The sequence below is a fragment of the Peromyscus californicus genome, unplaced genomic scaffold (genome assembly GCF_007827085.1).
Source record: "Peromyscus californicus insignis strain IS unplaced genomic scaffold, ASM782708v3 Scaffold_8__1_contigs__length_139910024, whole genome shotgun sequence".
Classification (NCBI taxonomy): Eukaryota; Metazoa; Chordata; class Mammalia; order Rodentia; family Cricetidae; genus Peromyscus; species Peromyscus californicus.
Window position 1 is genome coordinate 35,141,916 of NW_026294606.1, and position 17,978 is coordinate 35,159,893.

The following is a 17,978-nucleotide window of genomic DNA, read 5'->3' on the forward strand; positions in this document are numbered from 1 at the left end:
AGCTAATCCCTGCTGAGCCGTTGTAACAGTCCAGAAGATTTTTTTTAGGTAGATGTTTTGGTCAGAGTTCTCTAGAAGAACAGAATGAAAGGGAAGGAAATGCATGTGTGTGTGCGTGCATGCATGCGTGCGTGCATGTGTGTGTGTGTGTGTGTGTGTGTGTGTGTGTGTGTGTGTGTGTTCGCACCTGAGATGCTGAGACCCTGGTACTCAGCTGGAGTGGTCCCAGAATACTGGGTTCTTACTAGGGGCTGACAGTCATCAGTTACTTCATTCACAAAGTGGGCTTCCTCGGTAATCCCAACCTAGCATAGGAGGTCTGCAAGGTTCCTGGAGATCCACGCACTGGTCCCTATTCCATGAAGAAAGTGTGGAAACAATAGCTACAAGGCAAATCAACTCAGCGACCAGAGGGATGGCCCATCGAGTGAGCGTAGATCTAGACGAGCCTCCTTCTGGCACACCCTTTTCCATCTGGGCTGCTACCAGATGGTGCTGCCCACAACTGGGGTGAATCTCCCCCACATCAATCAAGGCAAAGGGGAAAATTTTTCAGGTGAGGCTCCCTGCTCAGATGGTTCTAATTTGTGGCAAGTTGAGCTCAAAACCAACCACAACAATGGTAGTATGCTACTTCCTGAGGCATGCTCTACATGGCTCTGCTTCTAGGAAAATCTGTTAAGATTTTTTAAAGTGTAGCAGGACCTCAGCCTATGTTTTGAGCATGTTGTGGGCTCTGCTCCTAGGAATATCTTGAGTGTTCAGAGTGTAGCAGGACCTCATTTCTGTGCATGTGAACATGTCAGGGTGAGGACCCACACCATGCACTCACACACAGAGTGGAGGTCTAAAAACAACCTTTGAGTGTCTGTTAATGCGGGACTGGAGATTCTTGGATCAGGCAAGGTTTATTAAAGGATGAAATCAGTTAGGCATGCTTAAAACACAGAACAAGGTAGATGCCTCTGCTCATCCAGCTGTTGTTGTCCTGCTGTTCTGCCCAAGGGCTATGGGAACCAAACTGCAAGCCATGCTTCTCCGCTGCTTCCTGGCTGCTCTGGCCAGCCCAAGAGAGAGAGCAATCCTCCTCTCATGAATTCTTAAAGGGTCATGTATCCTCAGAGAAGACCAACTCCTCCCATTGGTCATTGGTCCAAATGGCAGAAATCCCACACTTCTTCTTTTTTGTCTAAAATAAAAAGGAAGGTTCTAATCCTAACATAATAGAAACTATATGCATAAGAACTATTAACATGTGTTGTACAGAAGTAAAGAAAGACAATAATCTTAACAAAAATTGAAACTACATACAAGAATAATTATCAAGTAAGAAATACATCCTAGACATCCAGACCATAGGTAATAGATAATTTTTAAGAGATTATTCCAATAGTTGTCCTTTCATGAAGAATCTAAGTCTTGTACCTAATATGTCCTTAGATAAGACTCAGGAGGTTATGACTATAATTATCTAGTCTTCAACCCCATCAAAGACATGAGAAGAAAAATAATATTACCTGAGTAAGTAGGAAGTGCAAGTTAGCAACTTTCAAAAATTGCAAGGAATGACAGAAACAGTTGGCTGCCTAGACAGTCACCCAAGTTTCCTCTGTAACATTGGGGCAACTTTGGCGTATAGGACTAAATATCTGACAGACCTTTTCAGCAGCAGGAAATTTTGAAGGACTGTCCTACCCTGTCTTGGCAAAGTTCAGCAGTTGCTTTTGTGTCCTGCTTGTCCAGATTGGATAGCGTGCTTACTGTCAGCAGTTGAGGCAAGGGTGTAGTTGGAGAGTTTTCTCTCTGGATCCCACCAAACCCTGTCAGTCCGACAGCCCACTTATAAAATAAACACACAGACATATTATTTAAACTGTTTGGCCTAATGGCTCAGGCTTCTAGCTATCTAGTTCTTACATCTTAAATTAATCCATTTCTATAAATCTATACCTTGCCACGTGGCTTGTGGCTTACTGGCGTCTTTACATGCTGCTTGTCATGGTGGCAGCTGGCAGTGCCTCTCTTCCCTTCCTGTTCTCTCAGTTCTCCTCTCTGTTAGTCCCACCTATACTTCCTGTCAGGCCACTGGCCAATCAGTGTTTTATTTATTGACCAATCAGAGCATTTGACATACAGACTATCCCACAGCACAAGGGCAGTTTCTTGCCCAATAGGCTAGTTTTGCCAAAAGGAAAACAAACTCCATACAGAGTGTCTTCAGTGCCCATCATCCTCTTGGGAGCAGATTGGTGCTGCCAGGAGCAGACATGTCTCACATCAAAAGAATTCTAAGTTATTTTAAATGCCATATTCTGTAGGTCTTTGAAGTGTCTGAAGATCACCTCTCTGTTTAGAACATATCTTTGCATGCCTAGAAAATATAACTAACAGGACTCTAAGTTTGGCAAACATGGTAACTGTTAACCTGTAATTCTTATTAACCCAACATACCTTAAGGACTAAGCTTCACATTATAAAAATAAACAAGCTGTGGATACAATATCTTAGGCAAAATAGAAACAGATGTACAGTGTAAGGACAATAACCTCAAAATAGTGGCAATATACAAAAATGTCTTAACCAGGGGTAGAAATGTATAACGCAATATGATGAAAATAACCTTAATTTGTATCAATATACCAAAATATCCTAAACAGAAGTAGAAACATATATACAGTATAACAAAAATAATTTACATTTGTATCAATATACAAAAAATATCTTAAGTGGAAGAAGGAACATATATACAATATAACAAAAATATTTTTTTTCTCCACTGATGCTCGCCAGCTACCTGCTCCGACCAGCCCAAGAGAGAGACATACACCCCCCACCCCCCCCACCCCCACCCCCCATGAATTCTTAAAGGGCCATGTTTCCTCAGAGAAGACCACGCCCATAGTGCCAAACCGCTCCCATTGGTCACTGGTCCAAATGGCAGAAATCCCACAACAGTCTGTCTCCACTTCCTGCTTTGTTTTGAGAGAAGGCCTCTTTGCTGTTTCGTATCCATGCTAGCTGATCTGTGAGTTTCTGGTAATTCTGCTGTCTCAGTTTCCCACTTTCTGTAGGCATGCTGGAACTGCAGACACTTAGACTGCTGAATTTGGGTTTTATGCATGGTCTGCAGATCCAAACTCAGGTCATCAGTCTTGCATAGCACTGAACCATCCCCACAGCCTTAGTCTTATGCAGACAGACCCACCATCTGATGTATTATCTTTCTTTCTGCCTCCTGTGAAGACAGTGGGACTTTCATCATCTCCTCTGGGACTCCTCTCTTTTGGAAGATCCTCTGCACTCATGCCCAGCCTCTTTTGATCCTCAGTCCAAACTGTGTCTAAAATCTGCATGAGTCTCTAATAAGAAGCACATGGTTTAAAATGCTATTTTTCTTGCATGAGACCAAAGTAGCATTAATATTATGTTTCAGTTTAAACCAGATTTAGAAATAGCATACAGTTTTCTTCTAAATGCCAATGGCTCCAAAGGATATTTTTCAAGTTTCTATTTGGAAGCTTATAAGTCACAAACCTGTAAATCATCTACAAGTATTGTAAAGCATCCTTCTTGCTAAATGAATTTGGCAATTGTAGAATATTAGGGGACTTACAGCAATACACAAAGAAGAAAACAAAATCTATGATGATCTTATTGTTATGAAATAATACTAGTTAACTTCTAGAGAATGAAATGCCTATCTGATCTTTATGTGTGTGTACTGCATGTGTGATGTGTGTGATATGTGTGTGATGTATGTGTATATGTGTGTGGTGTGAATATGGAGATATGTGTGTGTTTATGTAGTGTGTGTGTGGTGTGTCTGTGTGTGTGTGTATGGTGTGTATATGTGTGGTGTATGTGTATGGTGTGTATGTGATGTGTGTGGTGTGTGTGGGATGTGTAAATAGTGTATGTGTATATGTGTGTGGGTGTGTGGTATGTGTATTGGGATATATGTGTATGTATGTGGTGTGTATGTGTGGTGTGTGTGTGTATGGTGTGTATGTGTATGCTATCAGGTGTGTAGGGTGTATGTGTGGCGTGTATGTGGGGGGGGTAGTGTGTGTGTATATGGTGTGTTGTGTGGTGTGTATGTGTGATGTGGAGGTATCTGTGTGTTTAACCTGGCAAGTTTCTCATTCATTTTCCAAACAAACTTTAATATTGTATTTATTGGCTTTTCTTTAGGATGTAAATAAAAACCATAACACCGAGAATACTAAATAATACTAATACTATTTTATAGCATTACATTTGATACTTTCAGATGCAGATAAACTAGATTGTTAGAGCTGCACATTGAAGCTTTTTATGTAATGAAAACATCATAAAAAATGACAATTCCATTATACTGTTTTGACAATGTTTTCCCTACTTTGAATCATATGACCACATGCCCTAGAAGCTTGGAAGAAAAAACAAAATAAATTTTATGAGAGTTAGGTCACAAGGAAAACAAACAAAGAATTCTACAGTAATCTGTCGAGTTTCACATTATTGTGCTTACAGCTCCACGGCAAACCTCTGGGATGGTGGGGGTGGGGGGGGGGGAGACGGAGACTGCAGGACTGCAGAGTCAAGATTCCTCCCAGTTTAAGAATGGTTGGTGCCGTAACAGAACCTGGGGAGAGAAAGGAGCTCACCATGGTCAGGGAATAGGCTACAGACAGAAAGGCATGATTTCCTCTGTCTCCCAGAAAGTACAGCAACTCAACGGAGATTAAACATTTTGCAAGTGATCATTTCTTAGAGGGGAAAAAAAAAAACATAAAAATTATGTGCTCACTTAAAAATTATATGTTATATAGTCACATGCTTTATAATATACAATGCATTGATTAATACAGTGGTCGACATTTGTTTTATTAACAGGTGCATGGCTTTGGAGGACTTAATAAATATTTGTGTGTATTTGTGTTAATGAAATGTTCATGCCTCAAGAGAGACGTGTACAGCCCAATCTTTGGGAATGTCATCTGACTATCTTCTCTCAAAATCCCTTCTTTACTAAGACTCCTACCAGGAATTTTATCAAGTGGTAAAGAGTCATATTCTCCCTGGAAAACATACTCATTTCAATGGCTTGCTGTGCATACACGTCTTTGTGACAGCTGAGCTAATTACTGAGTGAATCCTGGAGAAGGAAGAGGAACCCCCGTCCTCGTGCTCAATGATGACACTCTATTTCTTCTCTCATTCATCACGTAGGAGTGTTGTTCTGAGGACTGGGATGGAAGCAGAGATCATTAAGATATGGCCTAGGGCTGGAAATAAAGCTCACTGGTGGCGTGCTTGCCTAGCGCATACAGGGGCAAGGCTCTGGGTTTAATCCCAAGACTGGAAACGAAACAAAGCCATGGCACAGATGATAATTAATAATTCAAAGAGAAGAAAGATGGTGCCGCAAGTGAGAGGCAAGTGATCCGAGAGCAGAGAGAAAGTGCCTGCTAAACCTAACTGCAGAGGTCAAGGAGACTTGGGCGCTGTATGGAGATGTCCTCGGTAAGATGATACTGGGCGGTTCTGGATGAAGAACCAGGTATGACTGGGAAAGTGTGGGAAGTAGTTTCACAGTTTAAAAAAAAAAAGATTCTAATGGGCCAGGTCCTGTGAGCTCAGATGATAGACAAAAGCACAGGTGGGCCTAGAACAGTGATCAACAACATTCTGGGATAGCATGCTGAGAGTATTCATCGTAGGTCTATAAGAGAGTGTCACCCTCTATTTGATCCATGAAGAAATTGAGGCATGGAGAAGTCCAAAACTGCAATATATTCCTGCCCTCCAATGCACCACTCTGCCCATTTTTAATGTGCAAACACAGAAACAAAACTGTGGGGCTGAGCTGTAGCTCAGTCAGTAAATCAAATGCCTCATAACTGGCCAGACTTGAGTTTAGACCTCCAGAGCCCACATAAAAGTCTGGGCACAGTGCCGTGTGCCCATAATGACCAAGCCAGGAACGCAGGGACAGGAGGATCCCCTGGAAGCTTACAGGCCAGCCAGAGTGGCCTATGGGGTAGAATTCCAAGCCAAGGAAAGACCGACCCTGTCTCAAACAAGATTAAAGGTATCTGCAAGCTAACATTTGAAATTGTGTTATGTGAGCTCATGTACACAGTTTATTTTTAAAATGAAATCTGCAATGTTTCTTTTTTAATTACATTTTGTGTGTGTGTGTGTGTGTGTGTGTGTGTGTGTGTGTGTGTGTGTGTGTGTGTGTGTCATAGTGCACATGTGGTCAGAGAACACCTTGCAGAAGTCAGTTTGCTCCTTCCACTGTGGGTCCAGAAGAACAAACTCAGGTTCAGGCTTGGCCACAGACGCCCTTATCTGCTGAGCCATCTGGCTGGCTTTGCAGTGCTCTTCATCATGATCATGTGGGTTAAGAAGAGCTACACTAAAGCACCCCTAAGACTTAGTGGTCCCATTATTGCTTCTTTAGGTCAACACATTTGAAAACTTGTTGTGAAGCTCACACTGGCAGCTGTGACCACCTTATAATGGGCTCTGAAGCCTGTGTGCCTCAAGTCCCTGGACTTGGCCTTGGACCATAGCAGGTACTCCAGCAATGCAGAAGAAATCATGCCTCATTTTATGTTCATGTGAGGGTAAGGAAGTCTATTAAAGTTAAATAACAATTTTGGTGGGTTAGGAGTAAGATTCAAGTTCAAATCTTGATTCTAGGCCGTTTCATTTTATTTTGGTTCTGGGAGTTGAACCCAGGACCACCACGCTAAGTACATATACTGCCATTGAGCTATCCTGCCTGCCTCTATACTTCTTTGCTAATCCTGGCTGAAGCTTGACTTAACCCTGGAAAACTTTGACAAGTTTCTATTTTACCATCTAAACATAGGAATATTAATACTGCTTGGCAAGATTGCTGGGACAGATTAGAGATAAATTACAGATAACTACTTGAGTACCTCATAGTAGGTACTCAAGATTGCTACTAGTATAACTTTCTATTGTAGACAAATTTCTAAACAGTCTTATTAAATAAGAAACACAGAGCCAAATACAGAGGTAACAGCCAAAGAAATCAGAGAACTAGCAAAGAGCCACAGCTACCTTATCTTTCCCCCTCACCACAGTCGCTTCCCCAGAGAGAGCTTCTTCCTGTGTAACCTGTGTTTTTATTGCCTTTCTGCTCTGCCTTCTCATTGGCTCCAAGCCCAGCCACATGACCTCCTCGTCACTACCTGTCTATACAGACCTCCAGGTCTCTATGGTTGGTACTGGGATTAAAGGCTCATGTTATCACGCTTGGCTGTGTCCTTGACCACACAGAGACTCTGCCTGCCATGTGATCAGATTAAGGGCGTGGGCTACCACTGCCTGACTTCTGTTCCTGGCTCGCTATGACCTCTGATCTCCAGGCAAGCTTTATTTATTAACATACAAATAAAATCACATTTCAGCACAATTCAAATATCACCACATTCTATGATAATTTTTAAACTGTGTTTATTTTTATTAGTTCATTGGAATTCTCTACAATGTGTTTTAATTCACCTCTCACCCCCAACTCTTCCCAGGTCCATAATTATGATGCTGAGTAGATTTTTCTAGCAAGTGAAACATTTGAATGTGTCATATAGCATATAACTTTCTCAAGCTTTGAACAGTAAAACTATAGAAGAGTGCTGCAAATATGGACAACTTCAGCTCAGCTGACTTCTATCCATGGAAATAATATTTAATAACAGATGTCAGAACGGGATTAAAGCAATCTATTGTATAGTATACAACTGGGTTTAAACAAATCTGTATTTAATTTCTTCCATTTTCCAAAAGAATTAACAGTTTTATTAGAAAATAATCAGAAAGTGGATCTTTTTTTTTCCCCTAAGCATTTTCTCCATCTCCACTGCCCAGGCCCCCATAATCTCAATGACTCTTTCGGACTTAGCAGACTGCTCTTAATTTTAAGTGTAGTAGTTATTACGGTCTTCATCTTTGGGGAAACTGGTTTGATAGGAGCAATAGATTTTGAGTTACAACATAAGGCAGTGTGGAAAACCAAAGGCAGTTACAGAAAAACCAAAAACAGCCGGGCGGTGGTATTGCAGGCCTTTAATCCCAGCACTCGGGAGGCAGAGCCAGGTGGATCTCTGTGAGTTCGAGGCCAGCCTGGTCTACAGAGTGAGTTCCAGAACAGGCACCAAAACTACACAGAGAAACCCTGTCTTGAAAAAGGAAGGAAGGAAGGAAGGAAGGAAGGAAGGAAGGAAGGAAGGAAGGAAGGAAGGAAGGAAAGAAAAGAAAAGAAAAGAAAAGAAAAGAAAAGAAAAGAAAAGAAAAGAAAAGAAAAGAAAAGAAAAATCAAAACCAAACCAAAGAACTCAAAACCCAAACAGATAACTTGTCAAAGTAACCAGTATCTTTAGAGAAGTTATTGCTTCCTCTCCAGACAGGGCCAGCCATCATTCTTTAAGTCTGTTATACACTCAGTGGAGTGTGCTGCTACACATCTTGTAAAATGGATGCTTGTGAGCTTTTGAAGTGTTCTGCATTCCCTGAGCATCCTTCTCTGTCTCCATTCCCCAGAGATCTTCTCGTTAGAGGTTTGAGATGCGTGCGCTAATGGGGTTCATGATCCCCATTCTGGTTTTCTTCTACATGGGTCTCCTAAGACTATTAATTTACACATTCTATTTCAACAGAGACTTGAACACAAAAAATGTCAAGTTGTTACCCACATGAATTTGTCACTTATTAGAGGCATCTTGGTGGTCAAGTCCCCCTTCGCCTGCAAGGCTGGAGCCTGCAGCTTCCTTGCAGGGGGATCCCCATGGAAATTCAAGGCTTGAGAATCTCTCCTTGCAAATCTCAGCCTGATGGTGAAGCTACCTTTAAACTTCCTTTGAGACAAGTTTCTTCTTGTCTGGTTACAGATACTAGTTAACAGTCCAATTTGTCTGGCTTTGTCCCAGGATGATTTTAGAAAGAAAAAAAATGAGAGAGGGGAGAAAGAGAAAGAGAGAGACTAGTTCTTACTGGAGGAGGGGGCAAAAGTCTGAAGTCCTTTCCAGAATGAGTGGGAAGCTTGCTGTACTGTGTCCAGTCTCAGAGAAGGGAAGCCAGGATGTAAAGACTGGGCACCCATCAACCCCATTCCTTGCTCTACTGTCCCAGCAGGGGTGGCAATTGGAGACGAAGTGGTGGCCCTGGAGAATGACTCTGTTGACTGAGACATTCTCCATGACCTCACAGGAGACTTGGGCATGCCCTTACTCAAGTATCCTCTCCTTTACACTTGCTGTAGTGTCCACATGCCAGCAGGCAGCCTCTGGCCATTTGTTCAAATCCGTAGCAAGAATAATCACGGTGTCTCCCTGGGGTGCCCTCTTTGACACTTGAGTCAGAAGATGGAAGAATGGGCTCTTAAGCAGGGGCCAAGAATGACTTGTTGACATTAACAAACTCCTCCTTGGATTCCTCTTGGCTGGGTCAGCACGATTCCCCTCGAGTTGCAGACTCCATGAGGAGTATGACTTGAGAACTCCTCTCTCCTCAGGAAGCTTCTCTGTGGGGCAATGGCTGTCCGCTGGAGACGGGAGTAGGACAAGGGCTCAGATCCTCTAAGATTTCAAGTTGCCCACTGGATTTCGTAATGCTATTACTTTGTTCGAATGAACCTCTTGTAAGTATTCTCATGGAGAGTGTGATCTGATGTGTAGGAAGAAGTCTCCATGAAGGGTGCCTATAAGGAGCACATTCCTCAGCTCTTCCTACTACTTGTCCATATTTCCCCAACCTTCGTGGTTTGAGGGAAGTATCAGCCACCGGCTTAGGTGTTTCATCACTTGCTTCCCAGCTGCTAGGGCTGTTTGGGGAGGACATGGAATGTTCGGGAGGCAGGGGTCTAGCTGGAGGAAGTGACTCACTTAGCTTTATAGCCAGCCCGCTTGCTGTCCCATATCTGCTTCCTGACTGCCAACTCAGTGTGAGCAGCTGGGGCATCCCCCCCCCTACTCTCTATCCCTTCCTCCTCCCACACTCCCGGGTCCTCTCCCTGCAGCCTGCCATGGTGCCCTCCTCACTGTGATGATCTCTGTCCACGTGGGAACCAAAACTACATGCGTGCTCCCTGAGTCACTTCCTCAGCTGTTTGCTCAGAGCAAGAGTAACTGACAGTAAGCCTCAGCAAAGGCACTCTCTCACAGAGCTGCATGGGCAGCTGCCCAAGTCTGCACACTTCCTAAGTCTCCACCACCCAGAAAAGCACAGTCCTTTCTTCTGTCTCTTTTCTCAGCACGCTTATCAGCACTTGGCTTAAAGGTCCCCTCCCCACCATGTGATGCCTGCCCTCCCTGGGTCTGACCTCCATGCTGGTTTAGCTCAAATGGTGTGGCCTTTGATGTCCTTCTCTGTCCCATTCTCCTCCTCTGGGCAGCTGTTCAGATTTATAGCTTGCCTGTCCCGGGGTTGTTCTTTTAAACTTTTAAAATTGTCCTTGAGCTTCTGATTTTGACCATTCTTAAACTCATTTATTAAGGAGGCTAAGATCCCCAGGGAGGGATCCTGCTTTTCTGCTACTGGCTATACAGCATGCCTCTAGGGGAATCGCTTCTTTCCATGAGGCATCTCCATATATGCAAAGAAAGCTGTATGGCCTTCCATCAGGCATTCTCTCCTCTCTTCCTTTGGGCAACCATTCAAATTACATTCATCTCAATTTTAACTGAGATTTAAAGAAAGGAGAGGAAAATGACCATGATGCACTTCATGACAGACTCCATCACCTTCTGGACCTCATGGTTCCTCCATTGTTGCAACTCAGTGCCAGCCTCAGGCCTCGTCCCTGTCCCTCCACAGTGGCCAGCATGCTCCTGCCTGTAGTTCTTTGCTCTGCCTGGAATACTATTTTGCATATGTCTGCATTGCCCGCCCTCCATGGCCTCCTTCGTATTGTGTTTTCACTACTGTGTTCTAAAGAGAAGCTGTCACTGATTCCCCGCCGCCTCCCCCGAAGCCCCAGGGAGAGTTGAAAAGGGTGCATCTGGCTGAGGACAGTCAAGTATGGCAGCAAATTGACCCTCACTCTATTTCTTGGCCATCATTTATTATTTCACAAAGGGTCCCATGAGCACCTGCCAAGTGCTCTGTTAGTGTCCACAGGATCTGGAAGTCTTCTGGATCCTCTTTCTGTTGGCTTTTGAGCTGGTCAGAGTCTGATCAGTGTCCCTTGGTTCCCTGTATGCATAGACAAAGTGTTCCAGAGCTCACCCTCTTGAGGTTGCAGATGACACCAGAGTTACAATCAATTGGGAATTCCTGATAACTCTTGTCTCCCCGCAACCCTGTGCACTTGCAAGGCATCCCCTGAGCTGCAGCTGGGCCCAGGCCTAAATACGCTTTCGGGTTGCAGTTGATACCCTCAGCTGCTGAGTAGAGGAGTTTGCAATGTATCCTCACTCCTCCATTCCTCCTTCTCCTTCCGCATGCTCATGGGAAATAACCCCTTGATTATGCCTAACACAGAAGTCTATGGAAACAAATGCTGAGATTGTCTGGACATGCTGAAGTTTCCGTTCTCTGGCCTACTTTGTTCTCTTTCTGGGGTTTCTTAATACACAGCTCACTGTCCCATTCTGGCTGCTAAGTTCACTCCCAGCTTATTAGGAATATTTCTTACTTTCCCCTCACTCTATGGGAGAGTAAGGGTTACACACACACACACACACACACACACACACACACACACACACACACACTGTCCCTAACTCATTTATCTAAGGACCTGCAAGCAGGGACCAGGGCCTGCTGAAGTTCTTGACTAGACAGTGGCCTCTTCCTTAAGCCTGGTTCAAAGCTCACAGTTCTTCTAAATCAATGTTACTTGTGAAAAGAAAGAGAAAGAAAGGAAGGAAGGAAGGAAGGAAGGAAGGAAAGAAGGTAGGAAAGAAAGGAAGGAAGGAAAGAAAGAAAGAGAAAAAAGAATGAAGAAAGAAAGAAAGAAAGAAAGAAAGAAAGAAAGAAAGAAAGAAAGAAAGAAAGAAAGAAAGAAAGAAAGAAAGAAAGTATCTTAAGGTTGCTGCTCTGAGAATGTGTTTTTGCTTATCAAATGTCATTTAGCCTTGTAAGTTAGCAAACAAGTCTTACCAAGAATTGAGAATGTTACAAAATTCTTAAACTTGCATGTTCAGCAATTTAATGAATGAAAATGTCAACTTGTCATCAACGCTGAAACATGCAATAACCTCCAGTGGCTGACACAGATTCTGTTTGTTCATTTGTCCTCCTGGAATAAATGCAATGCCATTGTGTCTGATGACAACAGAAACAAGTTTTGGCCAGGTCCATGCCCAGTGTGAGAGTGAAGGAAATAAGTTTTGAAAGGCAGTGGGCATCACTGATCGCAAACTTTTATTAGCAGCAGATGTGTGGCTGTGGTTTTCTGTGCTAGACACACTGTTATTGAAGCAAGTCAGATGACAGAATCAGAATATCTTTGTTTTTAGGAAAGAGAAACAGGAAAAACTGAATTCATAATCTTTTTTCTGTAAGAGATTGCCCAATCAAAACAATCTCTAAAATATGCATATGTTGAGCAGCGTATAGGGAAGCTGAAGCAGAGGTTTAGGAAGTAATTACTCTTTTAAACAAAAATTATTTTATAAACCATTCTGATAATGTCTTAGAGTACCTCTATGTTTGTTTACAGACTGCTTTCTTTGAACAGGTTTTTTTTCTCCTTCTTCTTAGGGTATAATGGCCTTAATGCCAAGTTATATATTAGCCTATGTATTAGCTTGTAGTAGCATTGTATTAGCATATGTATTAGCTTGTCTTAGCATTGCTGTGATGAATTACTGTACAAAAGCAACTTCAGGAGGGCGGGCTTCCTTGTGGCTCACAGTTTGAGAGGGCACAGTCTCTCAGAGTCGGGAAATGGTGGCAGAAGCCAGAGGTGGCTAGTTACATCGCATCCCTAGTCAGGAAGCAAGGGGAAACAAAAGCTAATATTCAGCTCGTTTATTCTTTTTTATTCAGCCAGGCTCCCAACCATGGGTTGGTGCCAGCCACATTCAGGATGGGTCTCCTCTCTTCCATTAATCCCCTCTGGAAATGCCTTTGAAGACACCTCCAGAGGTGTGTCTCCCTTGGTGGTTCCAAACCTAATCAAGATGAACCGTCACAAGCCTGCATATCCCAAGGCCATTTTTCTCTGCCTTGAAGGACAGCGTGAACCTTGAGGACAACTAGCTTCCTTGGGTCAGCTGAGGGGAGAGTTTCCCACATTCTAGATCATTGCCATTCTCTCTGACACACACTTTTGCTCCAAATCCTTTATGAAGACTCCTTTCCTCAGGGAAACGCCCCAGAAGTTTCTAGTGACTTTTGCAGTCATATAATGTTAGTGAGAACTTGCCCGACAGCACCTTTGAAAGAGGTTGGGGCATTAATTATTCTTAGTGGTTATGTAAAGCATAGCCTCAATTATGTAGATGAGGAAATAAATAGGCATTAGAGAGCAGCCACCAGGCTCCTGCTTGCTACTGTCCTGTCCACAGGGTGTCAGCTCCTTAGCTTACTATTGTCTGACACAGACCTTCACCAGCCTGACAGACGCTCTTGTATTTATTTCCAAAGCTTTTGTGTCTAGATCTTGTTCTCCTACCCATTCCAATGGTAGTATAGATAATCATAATGGACAGGACTTGATATGCATCACTTTCGAATTGTCCAATTTCTACAGGTAATTCAGTCCCTTTCTTTTTCCCCCTGAGCCCCTGTATTTTCGGGGCTTGTGTGAGTTGGTGTTTGTGCATCTATTCTGTTGTGTTTTTCTGCTACAGAAGATGCTGAGACACGTATTCATCCCACTCCCCAGGGGCTGACACTCAGGCTGTCTCTGAGTCCCTAACATCATCAGTAGGCCTGACAACAAGTCTGTCTGATAAATATTGTCACCCCAAGTTCAGAGACGAATTGAGGTTTAGAATAAAGAATTCGCCCAGGTTCTATGGGTAGGGATAAGGAAAGAGAGCAGGAAACTTGAAAGTGGAATTGATATCTGATGTTCTACAAATTCTAGTTCCCTCTCCTATCCTGCGTGTCTCCCCCATTTAGCTCTGACCATGCCTCCAAGTTAAAAGTAGAGATTCTTGGGCCAGAGGATATAGCTCGGTAGAAAAGAGCTTGCCTGGCAGGGGTGAGGCCCTGGGTGTGATCCTACTGCATCTGAAGAGGAAAAAAAATGTTGAGATTCTCTGACTAAGGGTTCTGTTTATGGAAGAATGGGTATATATACAAAACAAAACGTCATCTAGCCAAATTCATATGACGGTATCATCTGGAACAACATGGATAGAGGTATTTCATTTAGTAGAATAAGCCAGGCAGAGAAAAGCAAAGGATGCATTTTTCTCACCTAGATGTGGAGGCTGAGAAAAGTTGATTTCATTGACCAGAGTAGAATAGTAAGCTCTATAGGAAAGGAGGTGGGCTGGGGAAGGCTGGACAATGGGTACCAAATATGCCTTTGTTTTGTTTGGGTTTGGATTTTGGGGTTTATTTATTTGTTTTTGTTTGTTTGTTTTGTTTTCGAGATGGGGTTTCTCTGTGTACAGTTGGGAGTGTGTGAAAATCCAACCAACAGTAGCTTCAGTGGATGGCAGTTCAGCTGTCCAAGGGGTTCTAACACTGTTCTCCCCAATAGATGAATCAGTCTCATTGGGGTTTGGATCTGGATCTAGAGCATTAGTTTTTAGTCTCCATCCAGAATTTCTGAATCGAGAGTCCTTTGAATGAGTGTGAATGCCCACCTCAAGTCTAGGAACCATAAGGTTATCCTCTGTTCTGAGAGATCCAGATATTGGCAGTGAAGGCTGGTCCCACAGCAAGAGCCATGGCAATGAGGACTCCAGTTCCTTCTGTATCTGTCTCAGGCATGTTTAGAATGGAGCTTTTGTCTTTGGAACATGATGTACTATAGATGCATCTTCATTCCAGGCCACAAAAATAGCTGGATCCAGAATATGTTGTTCCAAAATTGAAAAATCTTTGTAGACACCCTCTACTATGAGCCCTTGTTAGTCAGTTGTACAGCCAAGCCAAAGGGCAGCCGAGCCCACACAGGCAAGTGCGTGCTAAGTGTCATATTGTCATTGTCTTGTCTTCATCGGTGTTCTGTAGTTAGGACAAAATGCCTGAGACAAATCAACCCCTGAAGAGAAAAGATGCATTCATTTAAGCCTACATAAATTTAAACTTATTTGGGTTCACAGTTTTTGAGGTTCCAGCCCTTGATTTGATTGACTCCACCATATGACAGCAAAGTCACTCCCACCACAACTCAGGAAGCCAAAAAAGGTAAGAGAAAAGGACCAGGCTCCTACAATCTAATCCTCTTTTGGAGTCACCCCCAGTGACCTGAGGACCCTTAAAGTCCACTAATTAATAATTCCAACCCTTCCCAAAACCAAGCTGGGACCACATGCCTTCGGGAGGACATTGCAGATCTGTAGCATCCTTGTACCCCCGAAGTAGGTTCTGATTCCACAAGGGATGCAGGAGAGGAAAAAATCACATGGTAGCAGGTCAGTAATTGTATTTATAAGCGGAGATGGGAGAACCAAGAAGGCAATGGCCTTGGCCTGGTTCCTGGTTCTTCTGGGGGCTGGCTTTACCATAGAATGGGAGCTTGCAACCCTTTGTAGCCTGCACAGTAGCAAGGGGTTGCTACTTTACCTGGGCACTCTGCTGTCATTTGAATTCAAATAATTCACAGGCACTAAATCTTAAAGGATAGCTTCAGAGCTAAGGCCATCCCATGAAAGCCACAGCAGGGCTTTGTGTAGGGCAGAACAGATTAAGATAGGCTGGCTGGTAGGGCTTGTTTTTTTTTTGTTTGTTTTTTTTTTTGTACACACATCCCAGCCCAGCAGGGGCAGCTTTTATTTTTGTCTCTCAGTCTTGATTCCTTGTCATCTCCCCACGGCAATATCTTTGTCTGTTGATTTACCTTCCAGCTCAGGATTAATTTTTTTCCATTTACTTCCTAGGGGTACTTGGGAATAGACTCCAGGACAGAAGGAAAACATGTATCTTTTTTTTAGACCTCCAAGGACTGCATGGTAAATAATAAGAGCCAAGGGGGTCTGGTCTCAAGCCCACTCGTGCTTTATCAATGGGGGGCAAGCTTGCTCCCTACAACCTTCTGTAGAAGGGCTGCTGGCTGCTCTTTCCCCCAGACCTTTCATGTTCTCTTGCTCCTAAGAGTGGGGTGTGCCCGTCAACACTACAGGTGGGTCCCCAGCCAGTGCCAAGCAAGCAGCTGCACAGCCCAGGGACTTTGAGCTGTTAGCACTCTCCATGCTTTGTACCCTTGCCAACTCACACACACCTGGGCTTTCAACAGCTGCCGGCCCTTCCCACCATGTGACCTAAGCTTCATTCCACCTGTTCCTCTTTGGGGGCAGCCAGGCCATCCCCACCTGGCCGAAAGGAGGCCTGGGGAGGCCTGTGAGACCTATTGCATTCATGCCTGAAATAGCCAACCCCCATTCATTTCACGGCAAATTAGGAGAGATTAAGGTTTACTATGAGGTAAGACCCGACTTGACAATTAATCAGCTTGGTCATTTGGGGATCAAATTAAATTGAACTTGATGTCTCCTGGATGCTAAAATGAAATCGAAGTCTCTCTTTTGGCATGGTCTGGGCAACAGCTGAGAATACAAACTCAGCCTGCCTCCATGTTCCTCTTTGCATGCAGATGTCAATTTACCATTTTAAAAAACAGCAAGCAAGGAAGGTGCAGGCTACCACTGGGGCTTTTAGAGGGAACGCAGGGCTTCTGTTTGACTCGGCAGACACCAGTTTTGCTCTTTGTTAGTCTAAGAAGCCTCTCAGGAGCAGGGGGTTAAAAACTGTGTACAAGGCCAGATCTCCCCTCTTTTCTATCGTTAAGATTTGTGTTGTCATACAAAGGAGCGGGCTTCTATGTGCATGTGTTTGGTGTGATGTGTGCAAGTGGAGGCACCTATATGGGGTGTACTTGTGCCTGTGTGGAGGCCAGAGGTCAATGCGGAGTGTCTTCCTCTATTGCTCGGTATCTTCCTTTTCATTCTGAGACAACATCACTCACTGAACCCATAATTCTCTGTTTCAGCTGATGGCCTCGCGGGTGAGAGAGCCCGCTCTACCTCCGCAGCACTGGAATAATGGGTGATGCTGCTATTCCTGGCTTGTATGTGGTTCTGGGGACCCAGACTCAGGTCCTCACGATTGCACAGCAATCACTTTACTCCCTGAGTCACCTTCCCAGGCCCAGGGATGGGTCTCACTGTGACATTTGTATACATATCTATCACTCTACTTTAATCTCATTCATCCCCCCCCGCCCCCGCTTTCTCCGATCTCTGGTATCAATATCCCCCTCTTTCCAGCCCCCTTTCTCCCTCTAAATAGTTCCCTGATTCTGTTTCACAGAATCCAGTAAAGAAGATAGGCAAGCTATTAATGCAAATGATAACTAATTCTGATTGGAGCTTAATAACTTTACAGAGCATGTGCTGGTTAATTTTACTCGGTCAGCTTGACACAATCTACAATCGCTTGAGAAAACAGTCTCAACAAGGGGTTGTCTAGATCAAGTTGGTCTGTAGGCATGAATGAGGACGATTACCTTGATTACATTAATGGAAGTTGGAAACCCCACTTGCTGTGGGTGGCACCATTCCCTAGGCAGGGAATCATGGACTTTCTAAAAATGAAGAAAGCAAGCGTGGGCGCTAACATGCTTGCATTAATTCACTGTTTGCTCTTGACTGTGGATGTAATGTTATTAGCTGCTTCCTGTTCCCGCCGCCTTAACTTCCCTACCATAACAGACTATAATCTGGAACTGTGAGCTAAATGAGCCCTTTCTCCCTTAAGGTCCTTTTGTTGGGGTCTTTTATCACAGCAACAGGAAATGAAACTAAGAAGGGGTAGCATCTGAGTGGTGGCTTTGTACTTTC

General features: G+C 43.7%; 1 long non-coding RNA gene across 8 annotated transcripts in view; it reads right to left on the reverse strand.

The window, feature by feature from the left end:
- Positions 1-889: 889 nt before the first annotated feature.
- LOC128104718 (uncharacterized) overlaps positions 890-17,978 on the reverse strand; it is a 39,426-nt gene continuing 22,337 nt past the window's right edge. For 7 of the 8 annotated variants that reach the window (XR_008216056.1, XR_008216058.1, XR_008216057.1 and 4 more), the window contains one exon: positions 890-15,181. This is a non-coding gene — a long non-coding RNA (uncharacterized LOC128104718). The remainder of the gene's footprint in view (positions 15,182-17,978) is intronic. The other variant, XR_008216059.1, reaches the window with a different exon arrangement.